Genomic DNA, 21098 nt, shown 5'->3' with positions numbered 1-21098 from the left:
CTCACTCAAGGTCTGCTGACGGATGGACCAGAGACATAAATGATCCAAGTGCAGTTCCTAAGAACATGGAAGGCCTTCATTTTCCATCCTCCAAGAGTGAACGGAAAGTCCATCTACCGAAGCTGCGGGGAAACATGATGTGTTCCAGGAGTGCTGTCTCGTGATCGACTTTCTCTCCCACAGCCACGGTGCACACCTGCCTCCGGCCACGGCTGCAGACAGTCACATGGGGGGGGGGGGAATGAAGGAGAGGATGACTGGGGGGTGGTGACACTCTGAGCTTCTGCCAAGGCTCTGGGGGTGGAGGCGGAGGCAGATGGCAGCTCCTCTGCAGGCGCACCTGCAGGCAGCCGGCGGAGGGAACAGGCCCTGTGAGGAGTGTGGAGCCTCCTTAATCCTCTCTCACCTCTCCTTCCACCAGCACCACTTTCAGAGGAGACGTCGGTGGAAAACGACTCCCTGACGCCTGCCCCCTGGAGGAGCATCCCCGCGGATCCAAGCTTCACTGGACTCAAACCGCCAATCAGATAACATAAAAATGAAAACGCTAACAAGTCCTCCTCTTTGCATGCTTTTTAAACAACTCTGAGGTGTCCCACTCCACCCCCACCCCAGGGGCTCCCAGGGCCAGAGAAATTTCTATTTCTTACTATGTTTCCAAGGATGCATGATCCTCTTAGAGACCGGAAAGTCCTTGGGGGCTGGGAATGTCACGTGTGTTTCCATGTTCCCCACGGGGCCCAGCACAGACACCAGGCAGGCCCCAGGCTGTAGGCTGCAAAATCAAAGGTCACGGCCAGGATTGTATCTTGGCCAGAAGATGGCAGGTAGGGAGGCTGCTGCTGTTACTACTGTCCAGTGACATCCAGAGGCGCCTCCTGGAAAATCCCTCAGAGTTGGTCGAGGGGACTCAGCCTGGTTGGCCTGACCCACCCGAGAGGGGGGTGGGCAGCGAGGAGCCCTGGAGAGAGGGGGCCCCCAAGGAACACAGGGGCATCTCAGCTGGCGGATGGACCCATCGGCTGTACTCATGCGCCTGCTGCTTGTTGTGTCCTCCCTCCAAACACCCGAAAGCACAAGGAGGAACTTAAGGAAATGCCTTTTCGGTTTCCAAGGATACTTTTTGTCATCAAAGTCTCTGGAAGGCTAGGAATGTGGGTGGTTTTGCTGCAGTCCTACCCAGTTCACTGCGGCCAACCCTGGGTTGAGAAAGACACCTTCTCCAGGTTGTGGGAACACAGGCCTTTCCTTGTAGTTGCAGGAGGCAGCGGAAGTGTCCCGAATCAGGCAATTTCCTTTCCGCGGCGCCCCATGTGTGCACACAATGGGAGCTCATTTCCTCCTATTGGCTTGTGTTTGAATGGTTTCCTTTGATATGGGACGTCTTCGGCTCTCCTTCGAAGTTTATCTCAATCCAGGCATCCTTCTCAGCTCAGAAGTCACTCCAATTGGCGTCGGGCCCGCCCGGGCTAACTCTGATGGCCCTTCCCTCCCTCCTGCTTTAGGTTAAGTATGAAGTGTCTGGGGCCCTTAATCCAAAAAGTGCCCAAGTCAGGGTTCTCCGCTGTGTGCGCACACGAGGGTGCGCTCAGAAGTGTATGCGTGAGTCTTCACACCTGCGTGCGGTGGCTGGCCCTCCCCGTCTTCTTCGTTTCGCTTGCTTTCTAGCACATCCTCGGGCTGGCACACAGTGGGAATTTTAATCAATACGCTCCGAAGGGAGCGAAGGAGCCTTTGGAAGAGGAGGCACAATGAATGGGAAGATGTGCAGGAAGACTAAGCTGAACCGGAGACTCACCTGTATGCGCCTATCATCAATTTCTCTTTGCTCTTCATCCCCTATTTCTGAATTTCTTCTTCACTCTCCTGTGACTTCTCTCTGTGTGTTGATCAAATGGACTGTGGCTCACACTCCTGTCCCCCTGTTTGTGCGTGACCCAGATCTCACCACCTGAAGCACCAGCAGGCCCCTCACCTGGGAAAATACTTCTGCTGTTGATGGATTCTCAGTGGGGAAAAAAAGGGCACGAGATGTTGAGCTTTCCAACACAGCAACTGGGTCAGCACATCCAGGAAGGAAGGAGCACGCGGTTGCAGGAAACACCTTAGAGCAGTTTTTGATTATTTATTCTCTAAGCAACAAAGGGCCAGCCTTTGCTCCCAGACGAGGGGGTCAGGATGGACTGGCCAATGGCAGGAGTGTATCTGGGCCTCAGAGAAAATTCATTCATTCATTCGTTTATTTCCAAAAGTGTATGTTCAGGAGCTTAGTTCCCATATAAACCAGTTACCATTTGCTAAAAACAGCCTAAGGATTGATTCTAGGGACAGAATCAACTTTATTTATTTATATTTTTTAGGGCCACACCCACAGCATATGGAAGTTTCCCAGGCTGGGGGGCAAACTGGAGCTACATCTGCTGGCCTACGCCACAGCCACAGCAATGCCAGATCTGAGTCGCATCTGTGACCTACGCCGCAGCCCACGGCCATGCCGGCTCTTTAACCCACTGAGCAAGGCCTGGGATTGAACTCTCATCCTCATGGATACCAGCTGGGTTGTCTCTGCTGCACCACAATGGGAGGAGCTCCCTTAATTTTATTTTTGTCAAAACGGCTGGAGGGCAGGGGCTGTCATGGAGCTGGGCCAGGGACTCCACTTTCACACATGCACTGGAGAACCCTTCCCCATTGCGGCCCAGGCCTCCTGTTTTCAAAGGCAACTGCATTCCTTTAGTCCAGGTAACACGCTCCAGGGTCTCAGTACCCCTACCAAACCTAAGTGGTCCCCGAAGTCCCGTTCAGCATTATTTCATAGGGTAGAAAGGCTTCTTGCATTTTGCTGCAGTGTCTTTATGAGTAATAAGAAGACTTAAAGAAACTGCAGAGATAGTAACGGCAAAGCCCCTACTCCTTCTGGAATTGTTCAGAAGGTCTATGGCATGAGTTGGCGATTAGTGTCCAAGAGCTTCACATTCACCCAGAGAAACGCACCTGTGTTGAGCATTTATTCTACACAGTACAGAAAGTTCCTTCATCTCATGCAATCCTAATGATCACCCAGAGAAGTGGGTATTTCCACCCTCATTTTCAAAATGAGAAAACTCAGATTCGACTACATTTAAAAATTCGCCTGAAGTTGTGCCTCTAGTGTGTGACGGGGCCAGAATGCGAATGCAGGATTTGAACTGCCTCTTAACCTTTGTGCCAGGATGTCTGCTAATGATTTCTGCTCACATCACGTTGCAGTTTTGCAATAAAGGGAGACTCCTGGGCCCCGCCCTAGACATCCCACGTCTGAATGTCACGGGCAAAGGCCTAGAATCTGTCATCGGTTTCTATATTTTTAATAAGCTTCCTAAGAGTTTATGCAGCCAATGAAATCAACATTTGGAGTAACTGGGAAGAGCTGTTGAAAGGGATTCAGAAGCAAACACAACTTCTTTCCTCCCCTAAGGCTGGAGATGGGTGGGACACTGGCTGTAGTATAGACATGTAACCCTGTCCTGGAGTTCCCGTCGTGGAGCAGTTGTTAACAAATCCGACTAGGAACCACGAGGTTGCGGGTTCGATCCCTGGCCTCGCTCAGTGGGTTAAGGATCTGGCATTGCCGTGAGCTGTGGTGTAGGTCGCAGACGCAGCTCGGATCCCGCGTTGCTGTGGCTGTGGTGTAGGCCGGTGGCTACAGCTCCGATTTGACCCCTAGCCTGGGACCCTCCATATGCCGCGGGAGCGGCCCTAGAAAAGGCAAAAAAGAGACCAAAAAAAAAAAAAAAAAAGAAATTTCACCTTGTCCCAATGGCTGCAAGAGCTCATTCTGACCTCCAGCGTGGACATGTTTATCTTTGACTTTTTTTGTCTTTTCAGGGCCACGCCTGCGGCATATGGAAGTTCCCAGGCTAGGGGTCAAATCAGAGCTGCCGCTGCCAGCCTACACTACAGCCACAGCAACCCCAGATCCAAGTCAGAGCTGCGACCTACACCACAGCTCACAGCAACACCACCTCCTTAACCCACGGAGCGAGAGTGAGGCCAGGGATCGAACCTGCCTCCTCACAGACACGGTGTTGGATGCTTACCCCACGGAGCCACAACAGGAGCTCCTCTCCTACTTCGCTTTCAAGTGGCCTGCAAGGGCGAATAAATAGGCCGATCCTTTTCATGCGCTGTGCTCCACATTTCGTGCAGCCTCGAACAGAACCAGAAGTATCTGTCCTACAGCAATTAAGTAACTAAGGCTTATTTTTAAAGTTAGGGCGGTCCAGGTAAACCCCTGGTGTACGCATTTTGCCCTTCGTCTCTCCCTGCCCGTTGCCCTCATTAGCAAAACTTCCCTGAAGTTTAAATGGAAAATGAGCCCTGGCTGAAGGGGTCAAGGTTCCACTGGCCCCTCTTCGGTACTGAAGGCCAACCTCAGGACGAGGAGTACACTCTCTGGGGGGAGTCGTGTTCCCTCAGCTCCTGTGGTAGAAACTTCTGGATGGATTCAGGTGGATGATGGACGTCTATACGTATGACTCATACCTGATAATCACCTGCAGAAAGGCCCGTCTCAATTATAAAAACACCTCCACCATTCAACTGCATCCCACAAACATTTGCTGAACATCGACTTCTTACCAGACATCGGTTCAAGTTTAAATTGCTCGGGGACTGCGACAATAAGGATGCTTTAAAAATACTCGACACATGACATCTTGATTGGTAGATTTTGTTATTTTGAGAAGAGAGTGTTAGGCTCACAGGTTTTCTTTTTGCTGAACCCAGTGAGAGGATGGCAGCAGCTAAGGAGAATGAGAAAACAACAAAGCAACAACAAATAACGTGGATAACAGCACTTCCCAAAGAAGCGGCCGTCATCATATTGTAGTTAAGCCTGCACTGATGCAAAGCTCATCTTTAATTAATAATTGGGGATTGATGCAGTACGCTGGCCGCCCCCTTTCCCCACCACAGTTACGTTGAACAGAGCAGAATTCATTTCAAGGCAAAGGCCTATGGGAGGCTCCCTGGAGAAGCATTTAGACCTCAACTTAGCCTCCCTTCAAATACATCTGATGTTTTTCAGCTTTCCTATTATAGCAGAATCAGGTCTGTTCCTACAAATTTTCAAAAACGGCTCTCCCTGGTGGTCTCCGCCCGTCTATCTGCTGCAGCCTCCTGGGGTTCAGAGCCACCTGCCACCCAGGTGCCACCTGCCAGCCCAGCTCCCCGGCCCTTAAACCAACTCAGTCTTATATTAATCCTGCTCCCCCTCGGCTCCCTACCCCCTTTTCCTTTGATTGCTCTAAGTTTTCCACACCCCTGGATGTTTTCATTCTCCACTATCCTGGCACCTTGCTGTTCAGCGGCCACGTCACCATTCTCTGAAGTCCCTCTCACGGTACCGGCCTCAGTTCTCATCTTTACTGAACTCTGTCTCGGATGGGGCTTTATTTTCCATTATCACCTGCTTTTAGGAAACCCTAGGACAGATCCACACTCTATCACGGGTCAGCATTATTTCTAGGACACAGTGCATCACAGCCTCTGCCTGCAGATCCAAAGGCAATAGGAGACTGAGGTCCATACACCTGCCCCAAGGTGCACCTGCCTCTGAAATGCCCTTCCTGTTGGATTTCTCTGCCAGAGGGAGTATGCCAAGGAAACCCTCTAAAGGCAGGAGACCATGCTTGCTTCCTGGGGGATCCTGACTCCTTCCCTGAGTGCAGCTCCTCTGCGTATGGATCCCTGATACTCATTCAGCTCCACCCTCTTTGGAAGCCACGACCTACACTTTCCTGAGGACATGCCAGCTGCCCCGCAAACTTCTCAGGAGCAGACCCATCTCACTACCTTCCCTTCCTTCTGTGGGGTTCTGTCTTCGCCAGCATGAACGTTCAGACTCCCTCCTTTTCTCTCGGCTTCCACAGGTCCTTCCCATGATCGGTCTTGGGACAAGGCCCCCAGCTGGGTGCCCGGCTTCCTGCTGAGTCTCATTCCAGCTCCCGCTTTCATGACTCCTGGGCGCCTGTGGTCTCCAGCTCTAAACTGTGCTCCCAGAATTATCTCCCTGAAGCGACGTCTGGTCCCATCACTCATCTGCCATAAAAACATTTGGCTGCTCTCTGCTACACGCAGAGTGAAGTCCAAAATCCACAGCTTTGCATTCGGGGTCCTGCACAACTGAGTCCACATCAAGCACTTGAGCTGTGTCCCATGAGTAGCCCGCCCCCATCCCCAAACTCTGCCCCCAACCCATGAATGCCTGCCTGGGTGCTCCCCAAATGCATGCCTGGCGGCCTTGCCCTTCCTCGACCCAGCACATCAGAAGCTGTCTCCTCCAGGAAGCCTTCCCTGCCTCACCTAGACAGCAGTTCCTCCCCTGAAAAGGCACCTTGCAGCTCCCCTGTGGCACTGATTACACTTTATTTATACATCTCATCTGTCATGCCGGACCATAAATTTCAGGAGAAAAAGGGAAATGAGGAAAAGTGAAGACCTTGACCTTTCGCTCGGCATTCTGTTTCTCTGCAAATTTTTCTGTCACCAAGAAAACTTTACTGCGTGGAACACATCTGCCCTGGCAGCAGGTGAAGATGCGCAGTGGTCACTGTGTCCACCGACCCTGGGCACTCACAGTGCACGGGGCACTTCTAGCACCTCGTGTCACCAAATCACCACAAAAGTCCTAGAACCTGGCGTGAGGACCTTGACTTATGCCAACCAGGAGTGACTTGGTGCGTTCTGTTCACCCTAAGCAGGGGAGCCCAGGGTTCCAAACCATGTCAACCGCCAGCAAGCTTTGGAGTCCCGCCATTCTTAGCCACTCTTGCTTATCGCTTGAGACCCGAATTCCCTCAAAAGGGCAAAGGGCTCTGTCATCAGTGCTCCTTCCACTAGTTTTGACCGCCAAAGAGGATTAAAAAGCAAACCAATCCCAAGCCCTTGAAGCAAAACTTTCCTGTGTGTGTAAACCATAAAAACAAGGAGAGAAAGGCCACTGTTTTGTGCATTGTGACAAAGTGATCTTATTATTACTGTCGCCATTATCATCACTGTCATTATTTTAATACTGATGATTTCTTTCAAGTTGCCTCTGAAGCATTAAGTGCCACTGGCCCCGGGTAGGACGTGGGGCGTCACAGTTCTTGGTATTAGTGGGAAGGAAACGCCACCTGGAAGCCCAGAAGATTAGGAGAGAAACAGAGAAGATGGGGAGACATGAGGGGAAATAAAGAAGGAACAAAGGGAACCTTCTGACCAGTTTCCCTTTATCTGAGGACAGGCAGTGCCAGGCAACCAGCCACACTTGAAATTTTCTTGGGAGTTCCCATTGTGGCTCAGTGGGTTACGAACCCAATTAATACCCATGAGGATGCAGGTTCGATCCCTGGCCTCACTCAGGGGGTTAAGGATCTGGCGTTTCCATGAGCTGCGGTGCAGGTTGAAGACAGGGCTCAGATCCCATGTGGCTGTGGCTGTGCTGTAGGCTGGCAGCTGCAGCTCCAATTCAACCCCTAGCCTGGGAACTTCCATAGGCTGAGGGTGAGGCCCCCCAAAAGACAATATTTAATTTATTTAATGTTCCTTAAAGGCAAGAAAGACCACATATCCTAAGTGTCCAGCTGGCTGAATTTCTACCAAGTGGACACCATGTGTAACCACACCCAGACTGAGAAGTGACCTCTTAGCAGGATTTTGATGTCCCTTTCTTCTGTTTCAGTAGATTCCTCTTTCCAGCAAGGGCAGCCCCTCCCCCTGGCTCACCACGGTGTCTAAGGAGCAGGCTACAGTGCAAATTAACCCTTTGATGGCTGTGGCCAGGACAGCATGTGTTTTTTTGAGAAGCCTCTTCTGGCAGCAATTGCCATTTCAAAGCAGGGGAAAAAAAAAAAAAAAAAAAGTGTGTGTGAGGGAGTAATTTTGTGTGTAGGAGAAAAGTGTTTCTAATTTTCAATCCTGAACATGTGAGGGGAAGAAGGAAGATGGGAAGGAGGGAAATAAGTCCGTAAATGCAGCCTGGCTCCGCTTCCCCATTAGATGCTGGAAGCATTCCAGGGAAGTGCCATTTGGAGCAGGAAGCAAACAGAGCTGCCCTCCCCTACCTGCCTCAGCCTCGGTGGCCTGGGTGGGTCACCTCCTCCTCCACGAGCCTTCAGAGGCCTGGCTAGGTCGCTGGTTATTATTTCATAGCACACACTTTTCCCTGGAAGCCCGATACGGTATTGAACATATGGTTTTGATTTTTTTTTTTTTTTTTTTTTCGGTTTTGAACCAGCGAACAAGATGGAGCGTGTCACCAACCCAACTCCAGGATCTGCTGGTTCTGCCCAACCGTGAGGGGAAACAAACCCCATGAACAGGATGGCCGCCCTGTTCTAGCAGCTTCGGGGCCAAGGAGGACCCGCTGAGGGCCAGGGGCCAAAAGGCAGTGGCATTGAGCCCAGGCTATTGACCAGACAAAGCACACAGGCCCTGTCCGAGCCTCTCTGTGGCTTTCTGCACTAATTCTCAAGCTGGAAGGAAGGGATCAGAACATCAAATAAAAACCAACAGCCGCAGGAAATTCACTCAAGCCCCAACATGTATTTGGCTCGGGGGGGCCACTGTTAACTCAGGGATCCACAAGGGTCCAATGGCCACCTTCTCTGCCTTCACATCTTGGGGTGGCTGGCTGGTCGATGTCTCCAAAAATCATCCTTCCTCTCAATTATTTTTTTCTGATCAATTATTTTAGTGTGGCCTGGGGTATCTGACATTCATTTTACCCTGAAGGGGGAAGACAAACAAACTCATGCTCCCTAGGGGGCAGCTGGAAAATGTGTACTTTTAATTAAAAAGGCACATTTCCAGCATGGCAAAGAGTCCTGGCCGAGTTTAGAGGACATGAGTGAAACTAGGAGAAAAAGGAAAACCAAAAACAAAAACAAGGCAGCGTTGTGATGGAGCAGGGGGCCTGGAGACCCTAAATATCAGCCTGGGAGTCTTCCTAAGAAAAGCTGGAGGGTGGCTCTCCACTCAAGGGGTAAAGCCTCAGAGCAGGCTTTCTCTGGGATCTCTCTAGATGAAAACCTGGCCAGCTCGTCGGGAAACGGTTCACCAGCCCTGCCCCCCTCCCTTTGTTTGCTCAGGGCGGCCCTGGGAAGGCCTGGGCGGAACCCAGAGAGAAAATCCTTCCTGGTTTCACCGCTCAGGGGAAGGAGGGCAGGTTAGCGCACCCTGCTGTGGACTGGAGCCGGGATTAATTAGTTCCTTCGGTGACCTTGGCATCTACTGACGGCAGAGTGTGTCTCTAAGCCGTGGAGGGCTGTGCTGAGAGCGACAGAGAAACTCTCGAGGGCTCGGAGCCACTGCTAGAAGGATCGCCCTTCTGTTGTGCCAAGAAACATACACAGCACAACAACAACAAAACCCCACAACGTGTACTTTTACCTGGAAAACTCCCTAAGTGGGGTATTGGAATTGTGCAACTGTTATCTATTTATCTATATTTCTATCAATTTACATCTGCATGTGTATCTATATATTATATACACATACTAATCTATGTCTAGGTATATATTACTCTAAATCTATATCTATCTACGTCTTTATTAATCTATATCTCTGGAGTGTATTACGTTAATATACATATATTCACCTAAGTCTGTCTGTCTGTCTCTCTCTAGCTCTCATCTATCTAGCTAGCATTCTTTGCGTGGTTTTTACAAGTCAATGCCTAGGAATTTGATGGGTGTTCTGAAGGTGCCTAAAGCTTCTCATTGGATCAGAAGACAACTTTCAACCATTCCATGCAGCTGAGAAGGTGTCTGTCTCTCTCCCGCCTCCCCTCCATCCATCCGCTTCCCCGCCCCTGTGCTCAGGTCTGAACAGAGCTGAGGAAGAATGGAGAGGCCACCCCTTCTCTATGGCAGCCGGTTCAAGGTTCAAGTCTAATCGTGATATGGGTCAGCAGTGTGACAAAGCTGCCAGGAAAACTCTGAGTGTCTTAGGTTGCATAAATAAAAGCACATTCCCTGAAAATAACAGGAGGTGCCAACTGCTCCTATCAGAGGAAGTGGGTTTGCCACCTTGAAATACAGAGGGGCTCGCCTGGAGGGGCGCTGGACCCACTTAGGGTCACTCCAAGGCCTGGACGAGGGCTGAGCAGCCAAGGCCCAGGGAGTCACATCTCATTTCGGCACGAGGAAGAATCTTAGAGTGCTGTGTAGGTCCGTGTGCCTTTTGGGGTGGTGGTGGCCCCGTATCCGGAGGCGGATGGTGGCCGTGAGAAACTGCCTGGCAGGACTGCGGTTGAGGGGAGACGGGAATTGTCTCTTTCCTTCCAAGCTGGATCCCTCCTGAGTTCCGGCTTGGGTCTGTGGCGGGTCAGCCGGGTGGCTCTCAGAATGTGATGTGCTCAGAGGTTCTCTGTGGACCCCGGTGTGTCTCCCCACACCTCACCCAGAGGGACAAGGACTCCGGTGGAGGAGCAGGTCACAGGAAAAGCAAAGAGTTAAAAGGACCAGCTCTCTGTGGGTCCCGAAGCCCCAAGGCAGCTCGTCCCTTTGATCCTGCCTCTTAATTGCAGCCTTGCTGCAACAGGGAACTTTGAAGAAAAGAAACAGGGCAACTCTTAGAGATAGGGTTTGTTTTGTTTCCTGAGGGGATGGTCTTTGTGGTGGCTGCCAGGAAGCTGATAGGAATGAAGGGCTTCCTAAGGGGCCAAATAAATAGTCCTTTCCACCAGCTAAGAGTCGGGTGTGACTAGAACCCCAGGGAGAGGGGGCATCCGTGTGCTGTTTAGCAGGGATGCCAGGTACGGCCTTGGCCGAGAGAAGAGACGCCGGGAACAGACACGGGTCAGCTCAGGCGCCGGCAGAGCAAGAGAGAAGAGGTGCCAGACGTGGCGGTGGGCAGACGCAGCCAGAGAGAAGACTTCGCGCCCTCGCCAGAGAATGGGTGACACGCGGCACGAAAACAGCGCTGCAGGTGAACAGGGACATTGGGGGTGGGGGGGAGAGAAAAGGGACTTACGTCCTCATAGAGGGTGGCAGAGCTGCGACAACCCAAAGCATCTCCCTTTTGTAGAGGCCTCACAGCTAAGGATGAGCTTTTATGCGCTAGTGACTGGAAGCATCTAGAAGATGACTCGGATGGGGTCTTTCTCTAAGCTTCTTCCTGCACGTGTGTACACACACACACACACACACACACACACACACACGAAGGAGATTCAGGAGTAAGGAAAAGGCCCACTAATCACAACAAATAATAGAGATGGTGTTCCAGCCATAGCTGGCAATGTCCCAAGTCCCTCTGTGAGAGGAACTCGTGGCTAAAACTGAACTCATGCCTGCACAGCCTGCCAGGAACGGCTTGTTTGTGTTCTCATTAACCGTTTAGAGCATTCTGCTAACAGTACGTGTACATCCGAGGGAAGGTTTTCTAAAGCAAACCCCCTTTTTTTTGGTTGCTGCCTCTAAGCACCAGCAGAACCGGTCTGGGTGTTCGGGGACCCCAACTGGAGTCTCACCCCCCTGCTCTGTCACCTGTTCATCTGAGACCTTGGCAAGGAACTCAGCCTCCCAGTTATTTTCTTCATAAGAAGGTTTAACTGAGTTGATGCACACAGAGCTCTCGGAGGAGGGCTTGGCGCATAGTAGTCACTCAACAAACTCAATAAACACTGGTTTTCTTTGGGGCCTAAAACGCTCTTGGTAAACTAAAAAGGCATCAAGATGCCAGCCAGCTGCGTATGGACTAAATGGGGATCTGGGACTGGAAGACTTCCTCGAAATCAGGTTAGGGAGACTCCTGGCTGGAGACATGCAGAAGAGAGGGGGGCCGATGCCAGACACACAGAAAACCGAAGCCCGCCAGGGGAGGGGAGGCAGACAGGCACGAAACGAGATCCGAGACTGTCCGCTTAAGGCCTGGAGGTTTCACTTAAACACGCTATGGTTTCTCAGAACGTCTTTCCTCATAGCACGAGACTTGAGAACTAGCATTTTCCAACAAATGCGACTTGAACTGCGGGGAACGCTTTTTCTATGCTCTTTCCAGGCTTTGGAGAGAGTGAAGGGAGACGGACTGGCCTCATCTTAAGGCAAAGCTGCGACTGTCAGAGTTCCCGACCAGCGGGGGCACAGCAGACCCACCGGCTCCAGCTCCGACCGCAGTCTAGAGCAAAACCTCTAAGGCTGCTTTGGAACACGTATGCATGGTAGGAAAAAAATATCTTGGGAGCAGACATGGAAACAGACACACTGGCCTTCCCTGGAGGCGGGAGCGAATCCCTCAGGGAACTGGTGAGCCTCTGTGTCCAAGGGGAGGACAGCCGTGGCCCCACAGGGAGTCACCCACACCCCATTCCCCGTGGCCACCGAGCTGCTTGAACTGCCGAGTCCCCCCCCCCCCCGATGCCCCGGAGCTCTGCAGCTTTGGTGCAAGCCTGGCAGGGCAGGTCCACTGAGCTCAGCACCACTCTGAGCCCGGGGCGGGGGGCGGGGGGGGGGGGGCTTGGAAAGGCCTCCTGAGAAAAGCAGGCAGGTCCCGGCCCTCAGCCCTCCCGAGTGCTCCTTTAAAGCCATCTTAGACCCAAAGATGCCACCATAGCCGCCACTGTGTTCCAGGGCCTTCAGGACCAGCGCCGAGCATCCCCTGCCTCACCTGCGAGTGTGTCAGGAAGGCAGACTCTCAGACCCCACTCCTGGGCTCCTAAATCAGACCCTACATTTGTAATTAGACTCCCCAGAGATTTTATTTAAATTTTTTTCTTTTTTAAAAAGATTTTATTTTTTACATTGTCGCTGATTTATAGTCTTCCGCCAATTTCTGCTGTATAACAAAGTGACCCACGCCAGACATCTGTACACTTGCAAGTTTGAGAAGCAGTATTCTGGTGTACCCATGGTAGGCATGAAGGTGCCCACCATTTGCTGTCTTTGGGTACTTTTTCTTTGTCTTCAAACTGGTCCCTATGGCTGGGTTCAGCGAGCCTTGCTAGACCGGGGAATGAATGAACCCTGGGTCTATGACAACAGCAGGGTGACAGTGAGATCTCCCATCACTCTGGGTAGGAAGTACTGTCCTAACCAATTACACCCCCACAATGAATAGTTTGAGATACAGACGAGAATGTCTTGATAACTGTTAGTTTTCCATGCTTTCTTTCGGTTATTAGTGAAGCTTGAATTTTTAAAGAGTCAGCTATACATATGAAAGATACAGGCAGGAAATGCTCCTTCCCCAACCAATATCCTGCAGCTCTTACCATGGCAGTGAATTGATATTTGCCTCCAAGAGAGCCCTGGCCTGAGGGCTCACGGCAGAAAGGGCACACTCTGGCAGGACAATGCAGCCCGGGACGCTGCACGGCCACCGCTCCGAACCATGGAGGCTGGAGGCTGTGGTTTGGTGCCTCACAGTCTTGGTTACTCCCTTTTTGATTGACAATTTGCTCCTTTGTGGGAACTGGCCTTCCTGATTCTTTGCAGCTCTTGTTCTCTTCTGGACCCTGGCAGTGTTCCCCGGGGCTGACCCTTGGTCACCTGCTTGTCTCCACTTATGCTCCCTTCTTCTTGGAGGTGGGGAGCATCCCTGCCCCCCCCCCCCAACGGCTTCCACGCAGGCGTGTCTCAGTTTACGTGTGCAGCCTGGTGGCTCAGCTGCTCTCCGTGTTCACACTGGCCAGTGTCTATGGGTGACCCATCCTTAGCTAAGAACAACCATTATCAGAACTCAGAGCTCAAAACGCATCCTCCCTTCCTCCCCGCACCCCATTCCCACTGGCGGGCCCCCTTTCCATCCACTCCCATTTCTGTTAGGGTCCCAGAGATATTTCTGCGGCTGGAGCCCCCAGGTCGTCTTGGCTCTGCTCAGCTCTCACCGGCTCCGCTATTATTCTTCCTTCAAGACGCCTTTTAGATTTGCCCTTGTCCTCCTATCCTCACAGGGCCATTCTCATCCAGCTCCTTCCCACGGGAGGCCTGAAGCAGTGCGAAAGTTTTCTGGCCAGTGGCATCCCTTGTTACAAATTTTCTAACCTCTAAGTCGATCTCGTAAGCCTAAATTCAACGCTTCCAAGGCATTAGACGTGTGCTCTCATGGTAATAAAACTAAGCTCCTCCTCGTGGCTCTTTAGTTCTTCCATATTCTGACCTCCCCAAGCCATCAAACTTCTTTCCCGCTGCCTCCCCACCCGGAATGCCTATTCTTCAAAGTTAAATTCCATACCGGCCCCCTGCATCATGCTGCTCCTCCTCCTCTTGTTGAATTAATTAATTTATTTTTTAAATTGTATGGCCCCATAGGGATTGAATTCAAGCCATGCCTGTGACCTATGCCACAGCTGTGGCAATGCTGGATCCTTTGACCCACTGAGCTGGGCCAGTCAAACCCGCCCCTCTGCAGTGACCTGAGCTGCTGAAGTCGGATCCTTAACCCACGGGGCCATGATGCAAACTCTTTCGATTTTACAAATTTATTTATTTGATTAACGTATAGCTGATTTATGATGCTGTGCCAATTTCTGCAGTACAGCAAAGTGACTCAGTCCCGTACAGGCATGCATCTTCTAAATGCTATTTTCCATCAGGGTCTATCCCAGGAGATTGGATATAGTTCCCTGTGCTGTAGAGGAGAACCTGGCTGTCTCTTCATTCTAAATGTTCTAGTTTGCTACTGTTTCTCCTTCTTGAGCTTGAGTTTGTCACTGTTCCTCTTCCCTTAGCTAATTTTGACTGTTGTCCCCTCTGAACTTTTTGGATCATAAGCCCCTCTCAGAACAAACACTTTTGAGAGGAATACCCATTATACGGTTCGTTACTTATTTATAAATGCAACACTTGCACAACAATACTAATACGTTACACATATTATCAAGCATACATGAAAATGGACATTTTTAAAAGGATGGGCTACGTAAGATATAAGTTCAACTTTTTCCTTTTCTCACCTAGAAGATGATCTTGCCCTAGACCTGGGGTCTAAACATCCTGTTTTGGAAACGTTGCTCTAGACAAATTACATCCATTCAGAGCTAGAAGTAGGGACTCTTCCTCCTCAAAGCCTTATCTACTGCTCCAGCCCAAACGGAGTTGTACTTTCCTGAACTCCCAGAGCACTTAAAGTACAAGCAGTAAATCACTGATGTCATAGGTCCTTCACCAGTATTTTTTAGTTGACTAATTGAAGCTTGCATCTGAGATGCCAGAAATTTATAGATTTAAACAAATAATTCAATGTCTTAATTAAAAACATGCAATCTTCCCCAAATTGCTTGGGTTGGGCTCCTGTCCGCCATGCAACATCCACTGCATGAAAAATTCCAAGTCAGACTGCAGGGTAATTTTATTTAAAGACTATTTTATCTCACTAAATATCAAATGCACAGAGTCCCATAGCTTTGAGGGCCAGATTTTCCACTATTTTGGCCAGTGAGATTTTTAGCACATTGCTTAACCTCACTGAAATTCACTTTTTATTTTTTCTAAGATGGGAGCAAAAGGCAGACTTTGTGGCCATTAAAAGATGATACGCATGAAAGCAGAAATGATAGATGATGTAAGCTGCTACTAGGATTATTGCACCTGGCATTTATGTGTTATAATAAACTATATAAAGTACATCTGCGGTTTCTAAAATAATCAACCTCCTACCTCCACCTCGAGCTTTTCCTTCTTTCTGCAAATGAATTGTTTTTTTCTTGATTTTATTTGCTCAGCTGAAAACACAGCCTTGCCTCCCTCTAGGACTTGGAGGTATGACTGGACCTGAGTTTAAATCCCGGCTCTTTCAGGTACCAGATCATGGGTGTGTTGTCGAACCTATCAGAACGTCTGCTGGCCAGGATTAACTTTGCGTGGATAATATTAACTTCACGGAGTTTTGTTTAAGGTCCAAAATACATGAGCTATGTGCGTAAAGCACCCAGTTTATGACACATGCCACTAAAATATTAATTTCTGCCCTTACTCCTTTAACAGGCTTAAGGGAACACAACGAAATGATCTCGTGGGCAAAGGGAATTATTTACATTTGGGTTTCATTGTTGATTTTGGTTTCTCCCTGGCCTGCGAGCCATTTACAACCATTTGCGAATTTTATGTTCTAGAGGCACCTCCCAGCCAAACGCACATTGCTCCCGGGTGGCTGGGTTGGGGGGTGAAGCATAGGTTTGGTCCTCTGATGCCTTCTGAGCAGTCAGAGCTGAGAAAGTAAAGCCAGTTGACCTCTCTTCCAGCTCTGCTTCTGCTTCTAGGCTGCCTGCTGAACTAGCTATAAATGTACTTGTTGCCCAAGAAAGCATTTGGGGACAGGAGAGAGGGACATGCATCCACGTACCAGGGGCCCTTAAGTTTTTTCCCGTCCTTCAAAATTCAAATCAATTAACCACTGGAAAAAAACAAAACAACAAAACAATGCATGGAGTTTTAAAAATCCAGAGTCTAACTCACCTCCACCAGAAGCTTCACCCAGCACAACCCCGGAGTGCTCTAATTTTAGGCTCCCTGTTTCTAATCCTCCGTGTGAACTGTTAATTGAGATGAAGTCTGGGCAAGCCCTCTGCAGAGGGTACATAGGATCTATACCTATGTTAATTTTCCTTCGGAAGGCACTTGGGTACCTATCCCTTCTCATCCTGTTTGTAAGCCTCTTGTTCTCCAGCCAGAGCGATTGCAAAGCGCTCTGGCCCAGGGACCTGCAGCCTTTCCTACCTCCTCCAGATGTCTTCTGAGGTGGCTCACCCCCCAACAAAGCTCTTGACAGCCACCTGCTTGCCTCGATGCTCCCAGGCCCCGGACCTGCCCACCTGCCTGTCAGGCCCCCTCGCTGAAGACTCTCAAGCTTCACTGTACCTCCTCAGTCTCCTCCCCCAGCGCTTCCCAAACCAAACCGGTCCCTTCCCCTAAGGCTTGTCTGCGCCCAGAGAATGCACATTCATTTTGATGTCAGGGTGAAAAACCAAGCAAAAACTTTGTGTTTCAAAAGGGAAATCGATTTTTAAAAAGTAACTCTGCTTTTAAAAAAGGTCGGGGGGGTTTAACCCTCCAGGGTCAAGCATCCGGTTTCCTTGCTGGGATGGGGATGGTGAGAAAATGCCACCAGGGGCTTCCCAGCCGCTCCAAGGCACAGAAGTGTGGGAGAGGGTCTAGGGTTTCCTTTTGTTCATTGCTGGTTAAGGCCTTTTACATGATGCGCCCGTGTTCCCCAGTCACCTCGAGTGATCTCAGTAGCCTAGCATTTTGGATTTTTTTTTTTCTCAGCATGCTTGAATATGTATGGCTCATCATATGGCATTATCATGTTGTTTAAACAGTATTTATGCTGAGAAATATAATAGAGGTAAAGAAAGTACAGAGAGATCCTTAAAACTCAACATTCCTTCTCTGATTCTCCCCTCAAACACCAAAACTATCTCAAATCTACGGTTAATATCTGATGGTTAATCAGGTGAACATTAGCTAATAAAGTCACTATTCCAGTCTTTGAAATTGACGATGTCACGTCATTCCTTTCCATCCCATATTTTGCACATACTCAGAGTCAAGTATTAGGTCACTGACTTGTTCTAACCAAACAGCAAAAGCCAGGGAAGCCAAGAGGTGTTTAATAAACACTTGTTGACTGATTGATGGAATAGACGGACCTCGGATCTCGAAGACAATGCATGCTTTGTCAGAGCACCAAGGTAAATCGGGGGTCCACTTTTATTACCAAGCATTTCTGCCATATTGAGGGGGGCCGGCCAGACGAAAACTTCTCCCACCGCCCTGTGGCTCAGGCTCACAAAAGAAACCCTCGGGCCTCACCTTCCGCACCTGCGTTCACTCTCAGCGGCAGAGCCTGGGACCAGCTTCCATTTAACGGTGCTGAGCAGCTGAGGGCACAGGCCTGATGCAGACCAGCCATGACGTCATCTTGGGCTCCTTACTCTGGGTATTATGACAGCTGCAACTCAGTTTGTGCACATTAAAAAAGAAAAAAAAATCCAACAACAAAAACCTAAATAAATAAATAAAAATAAACAACTGAGCCGGGTAAAAAGCTGGAGGAAAAACAGTATTGTAACCAGTTTACAAAGCGCAGCGAAGTCTTCCTACCTCGTCCTTCTGAAGGACACCAAAGCATGGCATTCCAACTTCCCCGCTCCACAGGGCAGCGGACATCTGTGCCCTTCCGGTTCATTCTATAAAGGATGCTCAGGCACATGACACCTTTCCTTCTCTTTACAACCCTTCCTCTCTTTACAGGTTGGGCGTCAGGTGGATTTTACGAAAAGGGCTAAGTGTCCCATCCCTTGTTCTGCTCTGTCCCCGGGGTCCCGTGCTCACCTGACCTAACTTTGGACCTATGATTTTTCCCTTGTCTTTGCTACCTGCTGACACGGAGGCTTCACACCTCCTGCCTTTCCATAAGGATGGCCCCTCGCCTCCACTGCCCACCTGCTCCCCAGAGATGCCAGCTTTCTCTGCCTGCCACGACAGTCACAGCTGTTTCTGACCCTGCCAGCAGTCCTGTGCTGCTGCACCAGGAGCTACAAAAGGCCCCAAACTATGTTTTCAACAACCGGCCTGCCCAGTGGTCCTCCCACCTCTTCCTTAGTCAGAATCTTTTACCACTTGCCACGTGACCAACCTCCTTCCATGTTGATAAGACACATATGGTCATTTTCGAAAATGTAAACGAAACGGTACATCGTCCCATTTTTTTTTTTTTTCCCTTATTGAAGTAGAGTTGACCTACCACACACCCAGCTTTGCTTGCTCCCGGTAGGGAAGCACAGGAAGAAAGGAGAGAAAATGCAGGCGAGCCTGAGCCCCTATCAATCTCCCGTGAGGAATTCTCTTACACTCAATATCGAAATCCTTCCTCCTCTCCCAGTTCTTGCTTGGAATCTTGAGTACCTGAGCACGAATCTCTATGGCGCTCCCGGAGCAGTTCTGGCTGGTAGCCACGTGATATTGATTTGTTTTTACCATGGCAACAGCAAATTAAAACAACTAGCAGGGAGGAGACAGGCTGTTCACCAGTAACGCGACGTAACCAGTAGATTTCACAGGCGTCCTTTTCTCCTTTCCTCTGATTTTCCTCCCTTCTTCACGCCACTCTCACACATTTACAACAAAAGTCAAAGCGAAAATGGCACGAAATGCTTCGGACGCTCTAAGGCCTCTGTCTGCAAGAGTCTGGTTTGCCCAGCTCCTAGCCTATGGCACCAGATCCCCGGAGAAAACGCACACAGCAGTGCTCTGATTTCCTTGGAAATTTCACGAGTGGGTCCAAGAATAAATATCGCCAGAAAATTGACGTGAACGTGACGTAGAGGGAAGGGTTCTGCATATTTTACCTTAACATCCGACAGCATTTGCCAACAGTTTTATTAACGAGGAGAAGGGGCTCAGCCCTTCGTACTTTAGCTCATGTGTCAAGAAACAAATAACTTTTTTTTTTTTCCTTTGGATGAAAGGTCAAGGTCTCTCAAAATGCTTGAAGGATGAAGGCAAGTGTAGCAAGCATTATTCAACTGTATTTAGAGAGAGAAAAAAATTGAGGTGGGCGCTTGCTCGCGTCTACATAACACACGCAGTCCTAAAGAGGATGCAAACTACAGCTGGGAACTCCCCAGAACTCCCGTCTCTTCTCATGGAAATTTTTCCCGCAAAAGCTCCTCTTTAAACACTAGCCACTCCCTTGATCTCTAGGGCCAAGGCTGCCACTTGTGACACGGGGATGAACAGCCTCCAGGGCTGGACTGCCCTTCCTTGGGTCCATCTGTGCTAGGGCACAGTGTGCTCGTCACATCAGAGCAGCTGTTCCCACCATCACAACCAGCCGTGAACTTGGTGGCACAACCCGGGTCCTAAAAAGTGGCTCCGGGGGACCTGGGAACGGGGCCACGGGGGGCGGGGGCCGCTGTGCCCAGGTGGCGGTGCTGGGCTGCACCGAGGAGGTCCAGCCAGAAGCAGAGCCCCGCTCCATCCACTCCCGGCCGCTTATTGTCAGTGCAGGCAGCCAGAGCCCTGCAGAAAAACCCGCTCTGACCCGCTCGGACGTGAGGAGGCAGCTAGGAGATGCCCTATTTCTGCTGACGATGGGTGTAGGGTTTAGGCAGGACGGGGAATACGCAGACATAACTCAGGACCTGCCAAGTGAGAATGAGAATGCTCCTGGCCAGGACATAAAGAAATATCCCCCTCCACGAGCCTGAATAAAAGAACACAGCAGAAATAGTTGGGAGATGACGTCAGAAGTTCTGAGCTAGTGTCCTGCACTTCTCCTTGAAAGTAAAAACAGTGGGTCTAGAAGAATCTACGTGGCATTGCCCTTCTTTAAATGAGTCCTTCTACGCTCCTTACAAAACAGGCCGGCCAGCTGAAGAAACTTCATCTGTAGAGGTTATGAGAATCTCTTTAATTTTTTTTTACTTTATTATTCTTTCAATGCACGTATGACTCAATTAACAAATATCTTTCCACTTAACCTTTGTCTTTTCAAAGGACAGGAATGTTTCTTGAGGAATGGTCAATGGTGGTGGTGGTTAGGCAAGTCGGATTTTTTTTTTTTTCCTTCTCCGCTTCAGTGCTTGCTAACTATTCTAAAAATGTTACACATTTATTGTAAACATATGCTTCCGAGGCCTAACAAAAAAGCACAGTTTCCTCATGCCTGGCAGAAATTTAAAACGGAAAAGGGCAGAAAGAATTCTTTAACAAATATATCCTTTCCTTCTCTTGGGCCAAGTGTGTTAAAAATAAATCTTTCCCCATCATTTCTCAGTGCTGTTTCTCGGCAAGAAAGTTGATATGGTTCTGCACAGTGAAAACACAGCTTTAAAAGCTAGCCTGCCCTCATTAAATTATTCTGCTGGCTGTGTGTTCTCATTAAAAATGCATAAAGATCAGATAATTGCAGTAAGCATTATTAACCCAGCTTTACTTTTGAATATAATGGTTCCACTTTTAAGCTGGAAACAAAGGCTCAGACGTGCGAGAAAAAGAAATGTAAACATTGAACTACAGTATCGAAAACTTGTCAGCAAGCTACCTCTTGCTGGCTTGTTAATAAAAATGTGCTTTTGAAACTCAATTAAAGCCTTGACATTATAAGACCTAGGTAGGTCCCTAATTCCC

The 21098-nt window shown here is 49.6% G+C and overlaps 1 protein-coding gene across 21 annotated transcripts in view; it reads right to left on the bottom strand.

Annotated features, from left to right (window-relative positions):
- Positions 1 to 21098, bottom strand: part of MBNL2 (muscleblind like splicing regulator 2) — a 159731-nt gene that overhangs the window by 137153 nt on the left and 1480 nt on the right. For 4 of the 21 annotated variants that reach the window (XM_021065796.1, XM_021065807.1, XM_021065813.1 and 1 more), the window contains exon 2: positions 17778 to 17970. The exons of 14 other annotated variants lie outside the window; for them this stretch is intronic. The gene's annotated coding sequence lies outside the window, so the exon portion shown is untranslated. The remainder of the gene's footprint in view (positions 1 to 17777; positions 17971 to 21098) is intronic. 3 more of the 21 variants (XM_021065798.1, XM_021065814.1, XM_021065797.1) reach the window with 2 other exon arrangements.

This window comes from Sus scrofa, chromosome 11 (genome assembly GCF_000003025.6).
Source record: "Sus scrofa isolate TJ Tabasco breed Duroc chromosome 11, Sscrofa11.1, whole genome shotgun sequence".
NCBI classification, from domain to species: Eukaryota; Metazoa; Chordata; class Mammalia; order Artiodactyla; family Suidae; genus Sus; species Sus scrofa.
The sequence above is the reverse complement of the archived record's forward strand: the minus strand, read 5'-3'. Positions and strand labels throughout refer to the sequence as shown.